Here is a 22,227-nt window from a genome sequence, read left to right as displayed (position 1 = left end):
ATTTACAGGAACATATATACTGGTAACATATACACCACTACACAATACCACCAGAATCATCCTTAAACACTTGAATATATAGTGCAGACTTGTGAAATGTATCAGATGAAATTCCACATAAATGGACAAACCCTGAAATTAGGGATGGCATAGTGTATTTAGCGTGTTTCCATTCCTTTTTCTCATTAGTATGTTAGTAATCAATGGCAATGGTGCTACGTAAGCAGGCTGAATAAATAGAAAGATAGTTATATAAGTGAAAGAATTTAGGCTTAATAATGAATTTGCCCTATCCTCAGGTACACTATTCAACATTCTCAAGAAATAGATATTTTTTAAATGAAAAGGAATAGTTTTCTAGACATAGAAAAACAGAAGGCAGCAGAGAAATCCAACATTCAAATTGCAATCCCACATTTTAACCTGCCTTTGCAACATTACCGTTTGCACTATGGTAAACCAATGCAAATAGTTGGTTGCTACAGATATTGTTTAAAAACCACTTTGATATAACTGACTTGTGTAATATGTATGCATCAATATTTTGTAAATAAATGTTTATTTTTTAATCACTGTTGGTATATGTTCATCACAAGAAAAGAACGACTTTAACCTGTATACTTTGGTTTAATAAACAAACCCCAATATTCTCTTCATAATATAATTTTCTGGATTTTAACACAAATAATATGTAGGAACAATGCAACAAAGTAAACCATATGTTGAGAATTATTCTACATTTTATATGTTTTTTACATTGGTATGAGCCATCTAGGATAAATGATGGCAGTTGACATGTTTATAAGGTTCTTTGGGTTACTGTTTTTATGGTCATTTTGATCCACAACTGAATTTCCATATTTTAAATGTTATGTTCATAAATAATAATGATACCACAAAAAATTGCTATTAAATGCATTTTATTATATTTAAAAGTTTGCAGCAAAGTATTTTCTGTATTTGAGTAATCATAGTACATGGATTTCCACACAAATTCTGTACATTTTCCTTATGGTAAAAAATTGTTCATTGAAATTAAAAAGATCTATTTACTATAAAGTCCATTTTATTTCACATGTGAAATAGAACTGATAAACTAGGTGTTTGTTAAGACAACACAATCACTGTTAAAACATCTTCATGTTAGTATGATGCACGTTTTTGTTATATTCCAGAAATCAGTTTTGAGTTTTCCTTTGTGTAAAACCACCCTAAAATTGCAAAACTGCTTGATTTCCTTTCCCTTCCTCTTTTATATATTTTCTGCCTCAGTGGTAAATATTTTGTATTGAGTTTTTTTTACTTTTTTAAAAAGTTTGTATGTAAGGACATTAAAACTTAAAGTTTGAGTGATGAGGTTTGAATTTTAAAAGCAAACAGATTTTCTGCAATTTCTTTTGAATGATTGGGAGTTCTGCTAAAGCTGTGTCCAGGCATCAAGCAGATGTTCAGCCTCTCCCGATGCAGTTCACCAGAGCAGGTCCCTGGGGCCCTTAAATACACTTTCAATTTAGTTTCCCACAAAACACCATCAGACTAAATGAAAAATCTAAAATCTTTTGGAATACAGACTCTTGGTGAAGCCACAAGAATTAAAAGTACAACACAATTCACCTCCTAAACAAAGTTCCAGAATTAAGGGAGAAATCCTCTGTTTGATGAAGTCAATGGCAAAACTTCCACTGCCTTTAACAGAGACCAACCTTTTGCCCTCTGACTTTTAACTCGTGACATTCAGGCACCAAGCAGTGCCATCCTGCTCATGTGAACTATCAATAGCATCTCCTTGCATGAGGCTCTTAAACCATTCAGAGACTTCCAATTAACTTCCATATACCCTGTAGCTAAACATTCACTGCTTTAATTGGGCCAGTTCATATAGCAACAGCTGCAGAGATGCAGCAGCGTGGATTCTGCAGTTGATAGGGAACAAAACAAATTCCCAGTCTGCACCAAAGTTCAGTTACAACACCTGCAGGACTGTTTTTACTCATGATAGGTAAATGAAAGTTAATGCAAATTCAGTTACCCCCACACAAGTGACCTCATTGGCTGCCTAGTAGTAATTGTACCCTGCACAAAGGCAGTGCAAAAGGGATGGAATTTTTTATTCCTGGAATCAATGAAAGCAAAATTAAAGCAAGAAAATAAGTAGTATGACTTCCAAAAAGAATCTACTCCAACCAGCACCCCATCTTGACACTCAGACAAATTTTATTCCATGTAAATTTTATGCAGTATGAATCTTTTATATTTTGCCAAACTTGACATGATCATAGAGCAATTATGGCTCCTGTGATTTAATACTGATAAGTGGCTACTCATGGAACATGCTGTGGGCTTTGATCTTGTTGATTTAGCTGCTGAATAGTTCATTATCAATGTGTTTACTGACAATCAATTTAAGATGTCAATGATTCCTTCTGTTCTTATTGTCACATCCTTTTATTTGCAAGGCTCAGGTCTGAGAGACTTCAGCAGCATTTGTGAATACTTTGTACAGCTCTCAAACCTCACTGTTAAGCTGTGTATTCAGAATAATGAAAATATCCAGTGTGTGAGAAACAGCATCATTTCCTTGCCTGGAATCCCAGCAGGAATGAACCAGGCAGAGTCCAGCTTTCCAAGGCACTGTCCAAGTGCCCCAAGATGCACACGCACACCTGCAACAGGGCAGTTCCTCATCTCTACACTGCTTCAGTTCTTCCCCTTGGCTCTGCTGCCCAGCCCTTTCCCTCCCAACACGAGCCAGTCCTTTTCCAGCACTGTTCGACCCCTACCTCCCACCCAGCTTCAGTTACACTGGAACTCGAGCAGCATTTCCCCTCCCACTTCGCACAGCATCTCCCATTCCATCCCTCCCCAGACTCTTGCCCTGCAGCCCCTTTTGCAGGGGGAGCAGCCCCCTGCAGTACTGCCCTCCTGTCCCTGAAGCAGATCCAGTGCATCCTGCTCCTGCTGGAAGCTGCGGTTAGGGGAGAAACCTTCCACAATGCTCAAGAGAGGCTGTGGGGAATTTAACAGCTGAACACAGAAGTCATCACCACTAAGCTATAAATGCACTGTGATTTTTCACAGATGGACTGTTTTGTTAAATATGAGCAGATTTCAAAGGAGGAACTAAAGGCCAAATCCATTCATAGCTTTAGGTAGCTTTTCCTCAATTCTGTCGAGTCTAGGTTTGGGGTTTGTGGTCGTTCATTGAGCGTTTGGGGGTTTTTGAAAGCTTTTTTGGGTGGTTTCTTTTTTAATCAGACCTTGGATGTGAATGACCTATTTTGGCTAAATGTTTGAAAAAATAAATCTGCTTGAGATTAGGTTTGGACAGCTCAGTCCCAGCAGATAGATTTTGTTAAAGCTGCAGTAAAACAAAGCAGGTTATTATAATCTGAAGCACTGGAACTTAAACACCAAAATATCCCACCTCATCTTATAAAGTTAGTACATTTCAATAAAAAAAATTAACTTAGGAAACAGTACATTATGGGAGGCACGAGCTAGAATCTTTACAAACAATGCTGTACCTACGTAACTCAGCAGAATTGTCAGGAAGAACCTTAGCAATGCGTTTTAACTTACTCAATGCTTCCACTTGAGCTTCCTCCCAACAATGTTAGCTGCAGCAAGTAGCTATCTATACATTGATTTTACACCAGCAATGCAACCAGTAATGCAACTTCATCTGCTTTTCTGTCAAGCCTTCCCCTGCAAGAAGTAAGACTACAACTCTGGCTTGAAATGCATTTGAATCCATAAAAATAAAATGTTAACAAACTCTGGAAACACTAAAGCTCCAATTCTCTTATTTAGTTTATAAAAGCCCTGACAATATCCAAAGGAAACAGTTAGGGCTACAAGCCAACTTCTGAATTTGAATAGAAAAGAAGTACAGCTCTGTTCACTCTTGGCCACTTCTAAATAATCTCAAAAAAAGTGATAGTGCTAACATCTGTTGTAGCAATCTTGCAAAACAAAAAAGGAAATGGAGAAGTGCAAACATACAGCTCATTCAACAGTGAATGACTCCAATTAATTACTAGGTGTATTGATAAATTAAACAGAATTATTCTCTTTGGTGGCTAGACAGTGAATTTGAGGGATGCAGAACTACTACAGTGACTATAAAAGAAAAAACTGCCTGTTTTTCTTGCTCCAGAATATAGATGAGAACAAGTAATGAAGTCCTCTGTAGATGAGGTCGCAAGACCAGCAACAAGCCTTGCAGCATTGTGGGTATAAGTCTGGCCAATTCTCACCAGCCTTAGCCACTAAGGCTCTCTGAGGCTACAGTAAAAACCTGTTCATTTTCTTTACAAGTGGACATAACTCTCACACAATACATGCTTTCAAAACTGTGCTTTCAGAAAATACAAAATAGCTTAGTGTCCATGAGTCAGCTTGTGATCTTGAACTTGTGCTCTTAACTTAGAGGCTCTCTGTGCTCTAAATCTAATTATGAATCAAAGTAATCAATGGTTCTAAAAGCTGCTGCAATTTGTACCCATAGAAATGCCTTTCACCTACGAGTCAATAACCAAGTTAGATTTCAAACCTGTAGCTTTTCCATTCTATTTATCATACTACCTCTGTACAAGAGAATCCCTCAAGAGCTGAAAGCATTCACCTCGAATGAAGCCCACCTGTGCAAAGGCAGAGGAAAAAGCCCTGGCTCAGCAGTGCCTTTCCTGTTACTCCTGACAAAGCCTGTATGCCTTGGGTGAGATCTTGTTAGCATCTCTGATTAGGAAAGAATAAAAATGCTTGGTTTTGGCATTATGTTCCATGTTTCACCAGTAAAATTACCAGAAGCACTTAAAGATTTTAATGGGAAGGGAGGAATACCTGGGAAAGCATTATGGAGGCATTACTTGATAGACAGCTTCCATTAAACTAAAAAAAAAAAAAAGCAGTTTGAGAGACAGCTGCAGCACAAACAGGACAATATGCTGAAATCATGTAAGGTGTAACACTTATTGTAAAGCAGTCGTGCTAACAGTGGTCTGCTTCTATGCATTTCAAGGAGCTAAGTACAATATAAAAAGTGAAATTTAAAGCAGTTAAATAATTTAAGGGATGTAACCAAGGCAGCAAGAAAGATTTTATCCTCTCAAATCCAGGATGATACTGAAGGCATTTGCTAAAGTTTTACTTCCTCTATCTTAAGAATGCTTAACCTAAAAAGGTCTGCTCTTAGCCAAAATTAAAAAAGTTTTACAGCAAATATAACTTAAGTATAATCTGTTGCATCATAATTTGAATATGTAGCCATCCAAAATATAATTACTCATAACTTGGCTAATAGCTTGCAGTTAAGGTTCATGGTTCATGCACTCTTTCTGCAGAAATCCTTATTAATTTTTTTACCCAGCAGAGGATCAATTACCTTCCCAACCAAGCCATAGTATCAGGGAGTTTGAGCATTATTTCAGGGCACTTTGTGGCATCCAATTAGGCCTTCTCACACATCATACACAACAGCATGAAGAGCAAAAATTTTCTTTATGCTTTAGCATCTGTGCATTTGAAGAGGAGGTTTATTCTGATTCCAAACAGCAACCATCTCTCCCACTAACATTTTCCCCGTCATTTTCCCCCGTTGTTATCCCTCAAACCCGGCAATGACGCCGACATCCGAAGCAGCAAACCCAACACCTGGCTGTCACGCATTATGGCATCAGGTTGCAGCGCCAGGTGGTCGGAGGAGCGGGAGGCACGTCAAACACATGCCTTCAGGCTGAGCTCAGCTGCCTACTGTATGCTGCTGTCATGTGGGAAAGCTCAGCCTAGGTGCTGGTCCAGGGCAAAATGCCCATGGCTTTGCTGCTGTAGGTGACACCTACCACAATGTGCTGCTGGCTGGCCGGAGCTCTCTGCTCGCTTCTGTTGCTCACCCGCCGTGGGGTGGGACAACAAATCTCACAGCATTCCAGTCATGATCACTGTGTGCCCAGAGGTACCAAAGAACGTGGGCTATGCTGACAAACAGCAGCATGACTTCATCATAATTGAGTATTTTCTTTCTAGAAAGGAATTATTCTAAGAGCACCCTAAAACTGGGCTTTTCCCAAAGGCAGAAGTGTTCCTCTCATCATATCATGACATGCAGATGCAGCATCAGAATTTTATACTCTGACCTGCAGTCAGATCTCACAGACCTGAGTCCTCACAACACCATGTATCAACAGTCAGCAACACACTTGATAAATCAAACTAATAATATTTATTTAATCTGGTTTTTGCTACCATCCCATTTACATTTGTCTAAGGAGATAGAAAAGGCAGCTACTCAAAATATTCTCTTTTGAGGCCACTGTGTTATCTCTGAAATAGTCCATACTTGTCTTACCTTTTTTTTTAATAGCTTGTGACTTATTTATTATTTTGTACTGCTGTACAATTTTTTTGTACTGCTGTATTTTCAGTTCTCCAATACCTTACCAAACCTGGGAATACTACTAAAGCATCCTCACAAAACTCTCCTCTGTTTTCTAGGAGCATCTTACTATTCTTGTTCCCAAACAACTGTCTCAACTTCTTTTCAACCAACACAGATCTAGACACAAGTTCTAGTTATCACAAAATTATAAGCCCAATTCTGACTATCACCTAAGGGATTAATTTAGTGATTTGTATTTAAAAATTGAAGTCTTAGGAGCATTTAAAAAAACTAGAAAAGGTATTTTTTCAAAAAAGCACTTTTCCATCATAACCATAATTTTTAACAGGATATTGCTCTGGAATTGGATCCTACACCAAGTGATGCCTTCTACCACAACTTTCTTTTCATCACAGTGATAACCCTAAGGTCTCATTTTTATCCGTTCACTTGTGAGAAGACTACTGGTCTTAACAAAATGCTTCAGAAATCTGTAGCTGTCCTTGACTGCCCACTTCTTTACATCCACTGCAATTGTACAAGACCTCATCTGAACACAATTGTAGTAATTGCTACTACCTCATGAAAGGAATGACAATCCTCATGGATAAAACAAATCGTGTCTATAGAAGGCACAGTGCAATCCTCAGCACCCATTGTCTGGGTTTAACATGGCTAAACTTCAGGTCTCCTGTTGAAAAACAACTGAAAACTGGTTCCACAGATTTCTCTTAACCGTGATTAAGAAGGAGCTTAGTTACAACAAAATGCAATTACTCAGTTTTGGCCACGCAGCCTTCATGAGGCTTTTCCAGATCCGCTCCCACGGACCCTAATTCTGGTTTGGAAGCCAATTGTTCCTTGGCAGCGTTGCCATGGATCTCACTCAGAGATTTAGCAACACATTCTCCACCAGCTTACAGCAAACACCAACGTCTGCAGCTCACCCACAGCTTGCTTATACCACAAGTTGGAAGTTATCCATATGAGATCCTGCCCATGATTTCCTTCCACAGGGAGGGTGGAATGCTGTGCCGCACGAGACTGAGTTCTCGTAGCTGTACCTGACACTGCATTTTCACAACAAAAAGTGCCTAAACACAGAGATAAACATGCAGGAGGAATTAGGATTATTTTCCAGGCATTTGCAGAGCCACTGGGCTCAAACTCATGTCCTCACCAAGGGAGATATCATGGGTATCTATCAGGGAACATCTAATGGGGAAGCATGCTTTAAAGAACTAGATGAAACTTCATAATTCCAGGTTAACATGGGGACTTTAACCACCCCCAGCACCTGCAGGAAAGGCAATGCAGCAGGGCATCAGCAATCCTAGAGATTTCTGGAGGATGGTTGGGACAAGAGACTCTTCACTGGCACTGCTACTCATGCCTTGGTAAAAAGAGATGACTCAGGGTAACTGTTCTGTCCCAACCCACGCCATTCTGTGACTGACACAGTAGGGGCAAAGGAAATGAGAGAGGCAGAGTAACAGAAGAGCAACTTTGCAAAAATAAGGTTCTGTAGCATCAACACGGACATCAGAATCAGGCACCTTGAATTGCCAATATTTTTCATTATTGCTACAGTGATGACAGAAAAGTGATTACTGGATTTGAAAAGCCCCTTTTCCACTGGTTCTCCTACTGCACTGAAGCATCTGACTTTAAACTTATATTCCATAGAGAAATACATTTCTGTTTGCTTTTCTCTTTGTTTAGGTTTTTTAAAGTATGGGGAAGCCTTCTAAATTCTGTATTTCTTTTCTTCTGGATGAATGCACTCTCAAGCTATGGGAGAACTCTCCTGATAAAGTACTACTACCTAATTTGGATAAATAATTAGTTAGCATTTGGAGTGATGGGAGAATGGCACAGCCTCATTTACCAGGGTGGAGGAGGAATATTATTTTCATGCTTTGCTCCAATTAATTTTGAAATCTTCTTTCACCATTCTTCAGTGGTGGAGATCATGAGACTCCCAACAAGCACCCCAACTCTGTGAGCTGTGTGGGCTTCAGACAAGAAAGAAAGTTATGTAAATTTTTGGTAAAAATAATTACATTCTTTAACGATTTTTTAAAAATATTGAACCTTTTCAAAAATGCTTGACCAGCATGAATAATTGGAAGAATTATTGGCATTATTACTAAAACAAGTCACAGAAAAATTCTTTTTTTTTCCCTCTGCCCAGATGGTCATATTTAACCAAACAGTGAAATAATGAATAAAAACCCCTTGGACTCCATAAGAAAATCCTGGACTGGAATCTGAATTTCATGACCATTATTTTACAAGTGAGACAAAAGTCTTAAATACCAGGTTTCAGTTGTGCTAAAATACTCAAGCAATCCTTATTCTATATATGTGGAAAGAATGTAAGAGAATATTGCCACTGTGATGGTTTGCTTTAACTACAGAGATTATTACAAATAGATGCATTTTATCCCAGAAATTTTTTGGGAATACCAGGAAACCCATATGAGCAAATGGATGGAAACACACAAACATTGATTTGGACTGCTATTCAGAAACCAGGAGCCTAGATTTCTGGTTGGATTTTTTGTGTATGTTTTAGCCCCTTTTCCTTTGGCTATACCTGTTAACAACAAAGAAGTTCCACTCTCACTGTTGGGAAGACAGTGGAATTTGGCTGCTCAGAGGCAAATTTTTAGTTGGACATTTGGAATGCTTTTTTATATCTCACATATTTGTGTTTAAAGGACAATCTGACCGTGAATAAACCTTTAGGTGAGAAAGTGGCTTTAACACACAGCTTTGACTTCAGCATTATTCCATAGTTTCATTACTACTTGAGAGTTCAACAGAGCAGGCTATAATTTATAGTAAATTACACTTAAGACTACAAAATTCTGACAGTTTTACTCCTGTGTTGTTCAATGCACAAAGTGACCCTATCATGAGGCTGTTGACCTGGCACCCTTGGGAAGTACAGCAGATTTTTCTCAGCTAATGCATGGCCTCACTCAGCAGGACAGGGCAGGCTTGCTCTAAAAAAGGGCAGCACAACAACCCCATGTTCCTGTTACCCGAACTAATGCTACACAAATGAAGAAATGAGAAAGACACATCAACTGAAATAAATATTGAAAGAAACTTCTACCATATATTCGTCCCTTACAACTAACATTTGCACCAGAACTGTTTCTCATATAGCAGAATGATTACTCTTTAATCAAAACCATAATTAGCTGTGTATTTCAAAAATCTATTTTTCATATCATTGTGGACATGAACTCTGACTGCCACAGACTGGGATACACATGCACTCTCATAAAGGGATACCCTGTTGTCTCCTCTGCCACTGCTCCAAAACACCAGACTGTTTCCAAATGCTAAAAGCAGATTTCATGGCTTGTAGTAATCATAGTAGAGCCACATGAAGTACCATACAAAGAAACAGAAACATAATTTAAAAAAACCAAACACAGATTAACAATATTAATTCATTTATGAGTAGTTAATCTAATAATTTCCCTACTGAAAACAAAATATTAGATACATTAATCAAAATCCATATAATATTTTTAAATGACTTAAAAGGAAACTCCATCCTCCCTAAATATGTATTGTAAATATAAATATGTACCACCAATCAGAAGATGGAACTAACAAAAAAAACCTTAATGAAAAATTGAAGTGTAAAAGAGTTTCTGTATCCAGATGAAGACTTCACACTTAAATTAGGACAATCCTACATTAATGGTACAGTCACAGAAAGAATTTTCCATTCCTGTTGTCAGGAAACCCAGTGTGAAATGCTGAGATCTGGAAATGTACTTCTGGCTATGATAGCTGTTCTTAATCCCATCAGTAGAGTTAAGAAATTTGAAGCAGCCAACCTTTGTGTTACCCTAATTCACACTTCAATTCCCAGTTATCTCCTAAACCAAAACTATGCAAAAGTCTACCTTCAAGACTAAACTATAAAAACATTTAAAACTACCATGACCGTAGAATGGTGAAAGGTGGGTTAGAAGCTAATCCATACTCCAGACTTGCTCTTTTGGGGTGACTGTGACACTGGGGGGACACAAACAGCCTCATCTTCCTGCATTTTCAGGTAATACACCCAATGTTTCTCTGAGTAATGTGATGAACTGACTGCAAAATTCATTGCTCACTCCCCTGAACTGCTGGGGGAAAAGGCAGAGAAAACTCGGAGGGAAGTTGAGCCTGTGAAGAAGGGAGGGCAGGGGAAAGGTGTTTCTAGGATTTGTTTCCATTTCTCATTACCCTATTCTGATTTGATTTGTGATCAATTCAGCTCATTTCCTCAATTCCCCTCTGTTTTGCCCATGACTCTAATAGGTGAGTGAGATCTCCCCACCCTTATGCCAACCCATGAGACTCTTTTTATATTTTCTCTCCCCTGTCCAGATGAGGGGACAGAGTGAATTTGATGGGCACCCAGCATCCAGCCAGGGTAAACCCACCACAGGTAGGCAACACACTCAGATTATTGAAAATCCCAGAGATATAAATATTAAATAATTTCTCCAACTCCTAATATGTACTACTTAGAGCATATATTAGATTTGGGACTTTGACTAGCTCTATACTCCAGGATTAAATTAGGCTCCTTACTGAATGTGCACACTCCTGCAGCAGAAGGATTCTACACCACCAAATGCTTTTGAGAAGAAAAGAAATTTCCTACTGAGTGACAAGTTTAGAATATTTTAAGCCTTTCAGTGAGGATATACTCGTAATGGAAATACAGTTTGCTTTCAAAAGTACTATTCCAGGAGGTGAACTGACTTCAAAAGCAGTAGGAAACTGAAACACTCTAAACCATTTTTTCCTCCTCCCTCCACCATCATTATAGTTTACCACAGCTAAACTATTCTGTAGAGCCAATGTATCAGTGCACAATGGGGACCCCAGCTCTGCAAGTCCAAGGTCTAAACAAGCAACCTGAAATAAATCATGGCAGGGACAAGCCCAGTACTGTATCTTGAAGTGATACATCCACTCTGAGCATAGCACTGTGAAGGCTTCCCCAGGATTTGCCGTTTCTGAACACTCCTCTGTGATTTGGATAAAAAGCTGCCAGGGTGTTTCCTCCGAGACTTCACATCATTTCACAAGAATGCTGTTGACACCTAATCTCACAGCACAGAGCACCAGACATTTTCCAATCTGTCCGTTTCTCTGAAACTCTTTGTCACCAGGTGATTATCACCCTATATTCAACTGGAAATTCCATTTTCATCCCTAGAGCTAAAAACCTATCAGTGATAAAAAAAAAAAAAACAAACTCATTGATTCAAGAACACTGCTGCAGGTGACTTCCCAATGGCAGAGAATTAGTGCTACTCATCAAGAAGACAAACTGCTAACACTTCTTCAGTATAAAACATTACCAGACAGCCATTCCAGAATAACCTCTGCACGTGGACATTTGGTTTTACTACAAAGTGTATGTTAATTCTGGAAGAATTACTCCTTTGAAATGTAACATACAGAAGAAAGGGAAGACTATCTAGCAAATATGAATAATTCCTTGATGAGACAAGGATGGATCACACACCATCACCCACCATGACCTACCCTAACAGCAGTCAGACATTTTTGGACAGTTGCCACCTCTTAGCCTTCTTCCAGGACCTTCACCCAGTGTTTGGTAATTCTTGCCCTTCCAGGAAGACCCACAATTTGTCTTATGTTGAGCACTGATAGGCACTCAACAGTGATCTGCTGCTTTTAGCTTTTTTTCACATAATACCTACTGAAACTATTTGAATATGGTTAACTTGGAAGAAATTTGCATGGTTTTATCACTACAATCTGTGTATAATGAAAAAGTGACAGTAAAAAAACTAAACCAAACTACATAATTTTTTAAATCACCAGCAGAAAGAAGCAGCTTGCCAAAAATAAAATTACTTGAAAGAGAATGCAATTCTGCTATGTAAGTGCAACACTCCAGTAAACACAATTTTAACTCATCCTTCCAAAAGTTTGTTCAAAACCTATAAAGGGGTAGGAAGCAGAAAGTTTAAAGATTCTTCTAAGATCCCTGTGTCCTTCTGATCCTATTCCTGTAATGGGAAGCCTTCCTCATGAAAGGAGACACCTGCTTTTCCATAGTGCACAGTTCCCCTATGGGCCATGAATAATCTGATACATTTCAACAGTGGTTTTCATCCTCCTGAATCCAGTGGTAATCCTATTTAAGATACAGAATGGATTTTCTGAGGTAATAAATTATCTGTTATTAACATAAGATATTTTTTTACAAGTGTGGCTTTACAAAATTGAGTACAGCTTTTTAAATACCTGGATACGTGGTTGGTTGTATTTTGATATTCTCCTTTCTCAGCTTGACATTCTACTATTCAAGCAGAAACACAACTCAGACAAGGCAAGATATTATCCTGCACTCTAAAGATGATATTTATATTTTATTTGTTCACATTGTTACATGTGGAACCAAACATCTAGAAACAGCTAAGAAACCAAAAACATGGGTGGAAAGCTGAACTACATTATATATTTAGCACTTGAAAAGTCATCTGTTCCTCAGGTCCAGAAGTCCAAGGCTAGAAGAAGTATTTAATATTAAGAACCTCTCTTAGATGTTTAAACCAAGTGGTTCTGTTCAAGTTTGGTTATATAAGATATACCAAACTTAAAATTGTAATCCTCAGTTAGCCAGTGACGTTTTTACTTTCTTGCTTTTCTCTTAGCTTCAGAAATATTACAATCTCTGCTGTGCAGGTTTGTATAAGGCTCAATCATAAAAATAGATGCTCTGAACATAAGGAAGTACAAAAAAAACCCAAAAACCCAAGTCAACATCATGATCTCACCAAAATTGAACACCTTTAGTGCAAACCTAGAAAAGCCAAGAAATGCAGTTTGAAAACAAATTACTGCTGATTTTATAATTAACTTTAGTCCAGCAACTGTCCCTATCTGTCCTATATGAAGGGCAGCACCTCTGCTGCAAGTGAATGGAGCATCTTCAGCAGAATCCCAGTGCCATAAGAGCAATACCAGAGTACAATCATGAGCTGCTGCCACACTGCCCTGGTGAGTGACCCACTCCCAAACTCTATTTGGCACATGGAAGAGCAGCAGAAGCTACAAATTCAGCGGTAAGGACTTTCATAGCTGTAGCTCAGAGTTTTAAACAGGTTTTTAAAAATTACTTAAACTCATTCAGAAACTCAGAGCTCTTTAGAGGAGTTTCCCCAAATACACATTATTTGAAAAAAAAAAGTTCCAGTTTTGCAAAGCTTTTTGCAAAGTCTGTTTGATGAGTTTATTTCAGTATTATTTTACATGGCTATATTCATTTCAACCACACTGAATGGATAATGAAAACCACTCAATATCATTGCCTTTCAGCTGTAGTTCTAGCTGAAACATTAAGCTATCATATAACAGTGGCAGCTCTCCAGGCAGGGGAAAAGAGTGTTTTGCACCTGTTTACAAATGTATTTAGGCATTATTTATCATTACCTTGACTCTACATCTGATTGACTACATTCATGCAAGACTCACTTTCCTTTATGCCTGCTTCAACACCCTCTTACTGCCTTAGGTCTTCACTTTGTCAATGACAGAGAACCCCCAAAAACCCTTGCCATTTTGCTTTCCTGCATCAGCATGGTGGGTTGATCCTGGCTGGATGCCAGGTGCCCACCAAATCTGCTCTATCACTCCCCTCCTCATCTGGACAGAGAAGACAATGTAATACAAAATATAATTTAAGGTTCATCATCTGAAGGTCAAGAAGAGATCACTCACCCATTGCCATTCACAGGTAAACATACAGGAATTGAGGAAATGAGTTGAATTTATCACCAATCAAATCAGAGTAGGACACTGCAGCACCCTCACTACCAAGACCATGCAAACCCAGTCTTCTGTGATTCAAAGAACACCTAATATGCGTTCATTTAACATTTCCTTGAAGATCTTTGAAGCCACCTATCTGCTGACTGACACCAAACATATATAAGCAAACTCCTCTTAGCTGCCCCTTCCAACAGAAACCTCATCCCTGAGGATTGTCTGCTGCTTCTGATCTTACTTCTCAGTGTCAGTAACTTACACAAGCATCATTCCAAGTACAGGCATAAAAGCAAAGGATGGTCTTCTACTAACACTGACCAATCTCTCTTCTCATTTTCAGTATCACAATTGCTCTAGAAGTTTGAGTCAGGCTTGAGCTTTTTTGATAGTTACACAACTCAGGAATTGAAATCAAAAGTACAAACCAAACACGGTGACAAAATTTAGTTATTTTGGAGCCATGATATGATGTAAGGAACTACTGGGAAAATTTAAAACTGATAGAGTTCCTTTGCTAAGCTTTGTCCAAAATATTGACATCATGGCTAAAACAAAAAAAGGATGGGAGGTTATTTGAGGAGCAAACTGGACCATAAGGAAAACGTAGGAATTTCACCACCCCAAGATTCTGATCAATTCCAGTCAGCATTTCCCAACTATGATCAATCTATTTTCCCTTAATTTTTCAAAATATCTCCTGTTCTTACGGGAAGTGCTAAGAAAAAAAATTAAATTATTTATAGAGGAATAGGTCTTGAAAATGTTTTGTTCACACTGATCTGTATGAACTGCGCATTTGCTAGATGCCTGCAATTAGATTTTTTTGGCATGAACATTCCTTTGGGTGTGACTGTACCTTGTTTGCCCTATCCTTTAAAAGGGTAGCAGAGCTTTAACTGCACTTCAGGAGGATTGGTTGATGGGTTGGGTTTTTTTGAACAAGACAGACTTTTTTTAGACTTCAGAGTTTTTAACCCTTCTTTCTTCACCTAATTGGGATGATGGGTAGGGTGGGTGACAGAGGTAGGTGATCATTGCAAAATATACACAAATTTACTTCAAAGGGATATACATGTTGCAGCAAAAATGAAATTTATTCCCCACATACTCTCATCTATAGGATTCATACTACATTGAGCTTCAGACAAAACAGTGCAATTTAAAGACTGAAGAGAGCAGACTACAAATCCTTTCTACAGTTCTGCATCAACAGGTAAAAATTTCATGCATAAACCTGATTCTAAACAGCAACACCAAAAAACTCCAAAGAACTGCTGAAGAGAAGCAGCATGGACTGTCTGAGCCTCAGAGGAACAGGACTTTAACACGTTCCTTGTTATTTGATAGCTAGTCTTAATATAGTTAGAAGAGTCTGAAACAGATGAAGGCTGACTTTATCAAGACAGGATTGGTAAAACTTACTACTTTTATGAAGTAGGCAAAAGACATGGAGGGTATGAAAAAGTTCTAGGAAAAAATGAAAATTCATTTTTCTCTACATTGAAACACAAAACTTTTTCCACACAGCAAGCACAAAATTTAGCATAGTTCAGAATAAAACAGGGGTTTTGAGAGGGGGTGGGAGGGAAAGATAAATAATTTGGTTACATTGAAAGCCTAAAACTATCTTTGATAGAAACTTGAGAACATACCTAAATTTTATTACAACACAGGATATGAAATATTTTCCACAAGATCCTTTCCATAATATCTCTTCAATTTGAGGCAATAGCCATATAGAAGACTCCAATGATTTAAAATTCCCAGTAGTGGGTAGGGGGGTTTCTCAGTCCAGTGACACAACAGACATGTGAGAGTCCTCAGAGGCTGCCAGACTCTGATGGAGCTGTGGCTTTCCAGAGAGCTGCCATTGGGAACATCTGGAAAGGACAAGGACAGCAGGGACTCTGTCCTGTACCTACACTGAGCAGAGGGTGAGGAAACCACCAAACCAGGCTGAATGGAAGAGGAGAAGCTGCTCCGTGAACATCTCCTTTAGATGCTCTATGGGACAGTGCCAAAAGAGTATGCAGTGCTAAAAAGGGATTGGGTGCTAGTAAGGCAAGAACAGGACCATTAAGGAGAGGATCAGACCTGAGGGCAAGGCAGCCCATAATATTCTTTCCAGTGAATGAGCTTTTTGAACAAGTCATTTAGCCAGCTCATCATCTTCATAGACAGTCAAAAGGAAAAACATCCACCCAACCCCTAAACCTGATAGCAACCGCTGTCCCAACTCAACAGTGGGAGAAGTTAACAGGAATACAGCAGGAGATAATCCTGAATGGCAACACCTCCACATTAGCCATTCTCTTTAGGTGATTTTCTGAGCCCAGCAGCTCTGCCAAGGCAAACAGGGAAGACGGTACAACCTAACGCAGTTACAGGTATCTGGTTTTGTTCCTGGCCACACACGAGCCACGTGGCTGTAGCTCACACCCCTTCCCAGGCCATGTGCTTTAGCTGAGGTCCCAGCTTGATTCCAGGCTGGCAAAGAGGGGGGAAAACCTCCCCAGCCTGTGTTCTGCTGGGCACTGCTCAGCACAAGAGCCAGAAGAGCCACAGGGAGAGAGGGAGGTTGCTGCTCCCACTTCTGCCAGTGAAGGCTTTGGCCCGTGGCCGCTGCTTGCCCTCAGTGGAAAGTTAAAACTCCAGAGTGGGAAGAAACAGGAAGGTTTTGCATTAGGCTGTTATTTGCCATGCCAGCAACAGCCAAAACAGATTAGTCGGTGTCCAAATTCACGAGCATGTCCTTCAGAGCCAGCTTCCCAGTTGTTCACCATTTATCTACTCCTCATCTCCTCCTAAGAGAGTGTTAACTGTTTCAAACCTTAAGTAAGTCACCCTCAGATTATTCATCTCAATTGCAGTTAAAGTGAGTATTACTGGCATGGCTGGTTTCCCCAAGAGCACAACAAAATTTTTGTGTAAAAATCCACCTGTCTCCACAACCAAGTTAACGAAATACTTGTAAAGAAATGGAATTTAGAGCAGTCATTAAAGACAACATCCCATAATGATGATGAATTTTTGGAGAAGCTACAGATACTGCTACAGTTTCACTCTAATGAATTGCAATAATAATCTATTATTCTGGGTAAACTACATAATCTCCTAAGTATGAGGAGGTTGGGGCTCTGAGAAAATTCACTTTAATGCTTTTTCTGAAATTTCTTAAGTATGTTTCCTATAATGACTAGGATACTGGTACTGAAAACTATTTAAAAAATCAACAACAAAAGAACACCCAAACAAAAAAACCCAAACAAACCTGAAAATCCCTTAATGCAAATTCGCTTATTTTTAACATATTTTAGAATATTTAATTATCAGACTGTGTCTTTAATTAAATACAGCCACAGAAGGAAAGCTGAGTTTGGAGTACTAAAGATACAGGTTAAGCAAGAAGAAAATGGTATCAATGAAGAAAAAAAACCCTAAAAAGACAGAAGAAATAGGTAGGAGACTGAAAAACCCTATTTCTTTCAACCTTGGATATGAAAGCTTTTACTGAGTGCTATAAAACTGAATTTAGAGTGCAACAAAAAGGAATTTGTAATTAAAGTTAATTAGGCCAGAGAATGCTATGGGGAACAAAGCTGTAGATGGAGAGTTTAAAAAGAACACGCAGACAGTTGTGGGTAACAAAAGGAAAGAGCAAAAGAAAAAGTTATGGACGAGTAGCAGAAAAAAAAAGCACATCCCTCCTCTACAGAGGAAGAGGATGTAAGAAGCAGGAACATCCAACAGAAAGCAAACTAGAAAATTTACTGGAGAAAAATAAAGTGTGATAGCTTTGAGGGGCAAAGCACAAACAGCAGAGACTATTTTCTGAATGAATATCAGGATTAAAAATAATTCAGGCTATAGACTGATTCATTAAATTGTTTTTTTGATATTAATTTATGAAAAAATAAATTTGATACTTCAATTAGTGGAAAACAGTTGCACGTGTCATGCAAGGAAAAAAAATACAAAGCATAAAAGAGCTAGAAAGATCACATATACACAAAATTATGGTTTATGCACCTCTGCAATGTCCTGCTGTGAGTCACCTTTCATCTAAATAAACCCTCTGCCACCTTATTCTAACAGACTACCTAAAAACATGATTCAATAAATTAAATGTTCCTCAGGTATTAAAATACATGGATTTCTTTTTCTGCATTAAAGTTTCCAGCAATTTGTGTCTTGTCTTCGCAACAGAACCTAGTACAAAACATAAAAGGATATGCCAAAAGCTGATTTGCCAAAGCTCTTACAAATAAAATAACATGAACACTTCAGGATGCTTAGAAGATGTGAAGACATGTGAGTGTAGATGTGAACAGCAAGTACAGAGCTCTTGTGCCTGTCAGGAGACCATCAGTGTGAAGAAAGCTATTTATACTTATTTACACAAACTAACTAAAAATAACAAATTTCTTTATGAAATATATTTACAAACTAAATACATTTTTAAAGTGTACTGGTAATAGCAACTAGAAAGCATAAGAGAAACGCTTCAGAGCACAGCTGTATTTTATGCAAATATTTACTATCACACACTGCAATTAGAAAAGCACATTGCCATTTAGAATGCAAATAAGCTGTTTGTATAGTTGTATTACTATAATCAATGTGCTTTTAAATAAGAATATGCCAGAATAGAGTACAGGAAAGAGAACTAAATTTCTTACTCTAAGTTAAAACCCATTAAATAGCCACACTGAATGGGATTATATAGGTACAGCTCATAAGAACATCTGGCTGTATAGTTATTGCAGGCTCCTTTCTAAGCAACAAGCAACAGAGCACATTGGGCTGAATTTAGTGTCAAATATGTAAATTTATTTCAGCTTTTATTGCAGATCAGAGAGAAAGATATGTTTGTGATAGTGTAGTTTTTCACTAAAACATAATGGAAGACCTCGCAAGAACATTTGAAACTTCAGGCTTTCAAACTATCTGTATTGGATTAGACATGTATTTAGATTTTTTTATGTAAAGAAGAGTTTTTCCAGTTTCTTTATTGGCTGTTTTTACTTTTTTAACCTTCCTCAGCAGCACCAGAAAATGGCTGATGTAGGGTCAGTGCAGATCTGCAAGCATCCTGACTCAGAAGGCAACAAAAAGAATCCCCTCAGGAGCTCAGATAGGGCATCACATTCACTTGTGTAGGCTAATACATTGATTTTTTCACATCTGGGACTGGAAATACACTTCTTGTGCTACCAGAAAAGTCACCTGTAAAACCTTCACCTTGCCCTGCAGCATGGTGAGCAGGTCACCTTCAGGCATGCCCCTTAATTAGAGAGAACATTACAGCCCAGATCAACACCGCTCTTTTGTTTCTATCTGCCAGTGTTCTAGGAGAAAAATATCTGATATAAACAACCTTTTAGGCTGTTAGACCAGACTAAGAAACCTCTTGAAAGAAGAGTTCAGCACATTCACGCTAACATCTGTACAAAGGTGTCATATGTAGTAAAGTTAAGCTTAGTATGAGCCACCCCAAGAGTGAATAGAAACCAGTGTTAAACAGAAAGATGTTTACCCTATTTGCATTGCACATATCTGACATGCAAATCCCATCTTTAGAGAAATCTGTAAATGAAATCTCTATATATTTGGCATATAGATATTCCCCACTATCTTGTTAAACACTGAGTGCTAGCTACATATTCTTCTTCTTATAAGCAGGACTTAAATTTACACGAGTCTACTTACAATTAGGATGCAATACCTTAATGAAAATTATAGTGCCTTTATAATAAAAAGCTTTTTTAGTATAAAAAGGGGTAGAAAAAGAGTATCTTTCAGAACATGAGTTTTTAGTTGCTGCTCTTAAGGTTACAACAGAATGCCTAAGCAGGAGGAATGTTCTATCTATATATATTTATATATATATACACACACATACTTCAATTGAGACAAAAGTCACATTAACCTGTTTATATAGCTCATATTCTTCCTATTTTGTAAGGAATCCTTTAGAAAGGCTTCCTATACCTTTAGTTTGATCTTTTATCTTTTTTATTTAAAAACCTCTGGGAAGAAGTTCAACAAGGAATGAGAACAGTTGTTGATGCTTTCTCATTCCAGATCTGTTGCACACAGCTCACACTCATTCAGGGCTCAGATTAACCCAGTTCATTTTAAACAGGAGATAATTAAAAGAAAAAAATTAGGCATAATAAATTACATTTCATCCAAAAGGCTCTTAAAATGCTTTATCGACTCTACACACAGATCACTCCATCAGTCACTGAAAGCAAGTACCTCTGGGATGAAATGCAACAACTGTTCCACGGGGCACGGCAGAGGAGAGGAAGTGAGGAATACCAGCACATCGAATTGCAATTGCAGGGGGAATTTAGGTAGGAAGAATGTAATTACCCCGTTTGGAGCCTGGCCAGACCACGGGGGTTAACATCTTATAAAGAGCCCTCTGAGAATTTTAACAACCCCTAGTGCTCAGGACCTTTAATTTATATTAGCCCTCAGGAGCAAGGCTAACTGCTCTGCTCAACTGGGTTTGTGCGCTGCAGGAAACGGGGAAAATCAACTTCTAGCTGTTCTCTGCTTCCACCCACTACTAAGCAGATTAATACTACTTAGGCTGCAACTTTTCATGAAAATGCAGCAGAAGGCAACAGGAATGAAAAGTGCAGAGAATCAGAGCTGTTCTTAATTGATCTTTTTAAAGCCATAGAGTAAAAAAAAAAATGTTTCCTACTCCTAAATGTTCTAACTCCTCACACACAAAGCACTCGAGATTATCTCAGATGGTATAACAATAAATAAACATTATAAAGATATACAGGTTAGGAATACAACACCAGAAACACCTATTGCCTCTCAAAAATCAGCCTCTGAGAAAGACCATGAAAATAAAGCATGTGTACAGATCAGTTAGTTTCTTAAATGATGGGAGCAGTTGTCATCAATTATTCTAATATTCTAATCTGATGCATGTACATTTTCAAGTGAAAGAAAAGGCAACAATGAAAATAAGAAAGATGAGTAGGTAAAAGAAATACAGGCATGCAACTCATCTTACTTTTTTGTCACTGTTACCTTAAAGCAATTAAAAAAAAAACAAAGTAGACTTGCTTCCAAGCTTCTTTCCTCTAAAATAAAATATCAAGTGAGGCTGTAATGGAGCATGGCTTTTCACTCCCATTGAACCAAAAGCATTTGGAACAAATTCCAAGAGACTGACAAATACTCTTTGAAATAGTTTACATTATGTATCCATATCCCACAGAAGTGTCTTATTTTTCAACTAGATTACACACAATTCAGAGTAATTTAACTTTTTTATTGTAGTCTAATGTAATGTAGTGCAGATTTTTTTACTTCATTGTTTTTAAACTTCTGAATGTCCCCAGGGTTGTATTTCCTTTGCCTTTAGCTGATTTATTGTGTTCACTTCAGACATGGCTAATAATAAAAGTATCATGGTATTCTACATTATTTTCTCTTAAAGCCCCTTATTTGTTTTATCTTATAATGAGAAACTGAAAGAAGAAACAAGAGGCTTCTCCAAATCAAGCAAAGCAGAGCCCTTTGGCTTGTAAATATTCCTTGGGCACAGCAGAGATGCTGTATATCACATGGACAACACTATTGCTGCAGGAGCTTTGTGATTTATGCTAATTAGAAAAGCCACCTTGACGAACAGAAAACAAAGGGCAGAACAGTTCAGTGCTGATGCAGATTTCCAACATTAGGTTTAAGTTTCACAGGAAATACCGAAGACCAGTGGTTACAGGAATCTCACAATGCTGGTACATATCTGGGAGTCCTCGCTGGAGGAACGTCAGTCAGAGGCACAAATCATGAGTGATTTGTATCATGCAGTCTTATCCCAGACTCATCAGCTCTGTGTGCTCTGGGCAAGAGTGGACAGCCCCTGCTTTTTTAAGAGGATTCACAGACCAGGACTTTTAACTACAGAAAAACCTTTGAAAAAGCCCATCCTTCACTCTTTTATATAAGCCCATCATGCAAGACTGCTCCATATCCCTGCAGCTGTAAGG

The 22,227-nt window shown here is 38.2% G+C and overlaps 1 protein-coding gene across 6 annotated transcripts in view; it reads right to left on the bottom strand.

Annotated features, from left to right (window-relative positions):
* PMS1 (PMS1 homolog 1, mismatch repair system component) overlaps positions 1–22,227 on the bottom strand; it is a 75,898-nt gene that overhangs the window by 529 nt on the left and 53,142 nt on the right. The gene's annotated exons all lie outside the window — the stretch shown is intronic.

Source organism: Passer domesticus, chromosome 10 (genome assembly GCF_036417665.1).
Source record: "Passer domesticus isolate bPasDom1 chromosome 10, bPasDom1.hap1, whole genome shotgun sequence".
NCBI lineage: Eukaryota > Metazoa > Chordata > Aves > Passeriformes > Passeridae > Passer > Passer domesticus.
The sequence above is the reverse complement of the archived record's forward strand: the minus strand, read 5'-3'. Positions and strand labels throughout refer to the sequence as shown.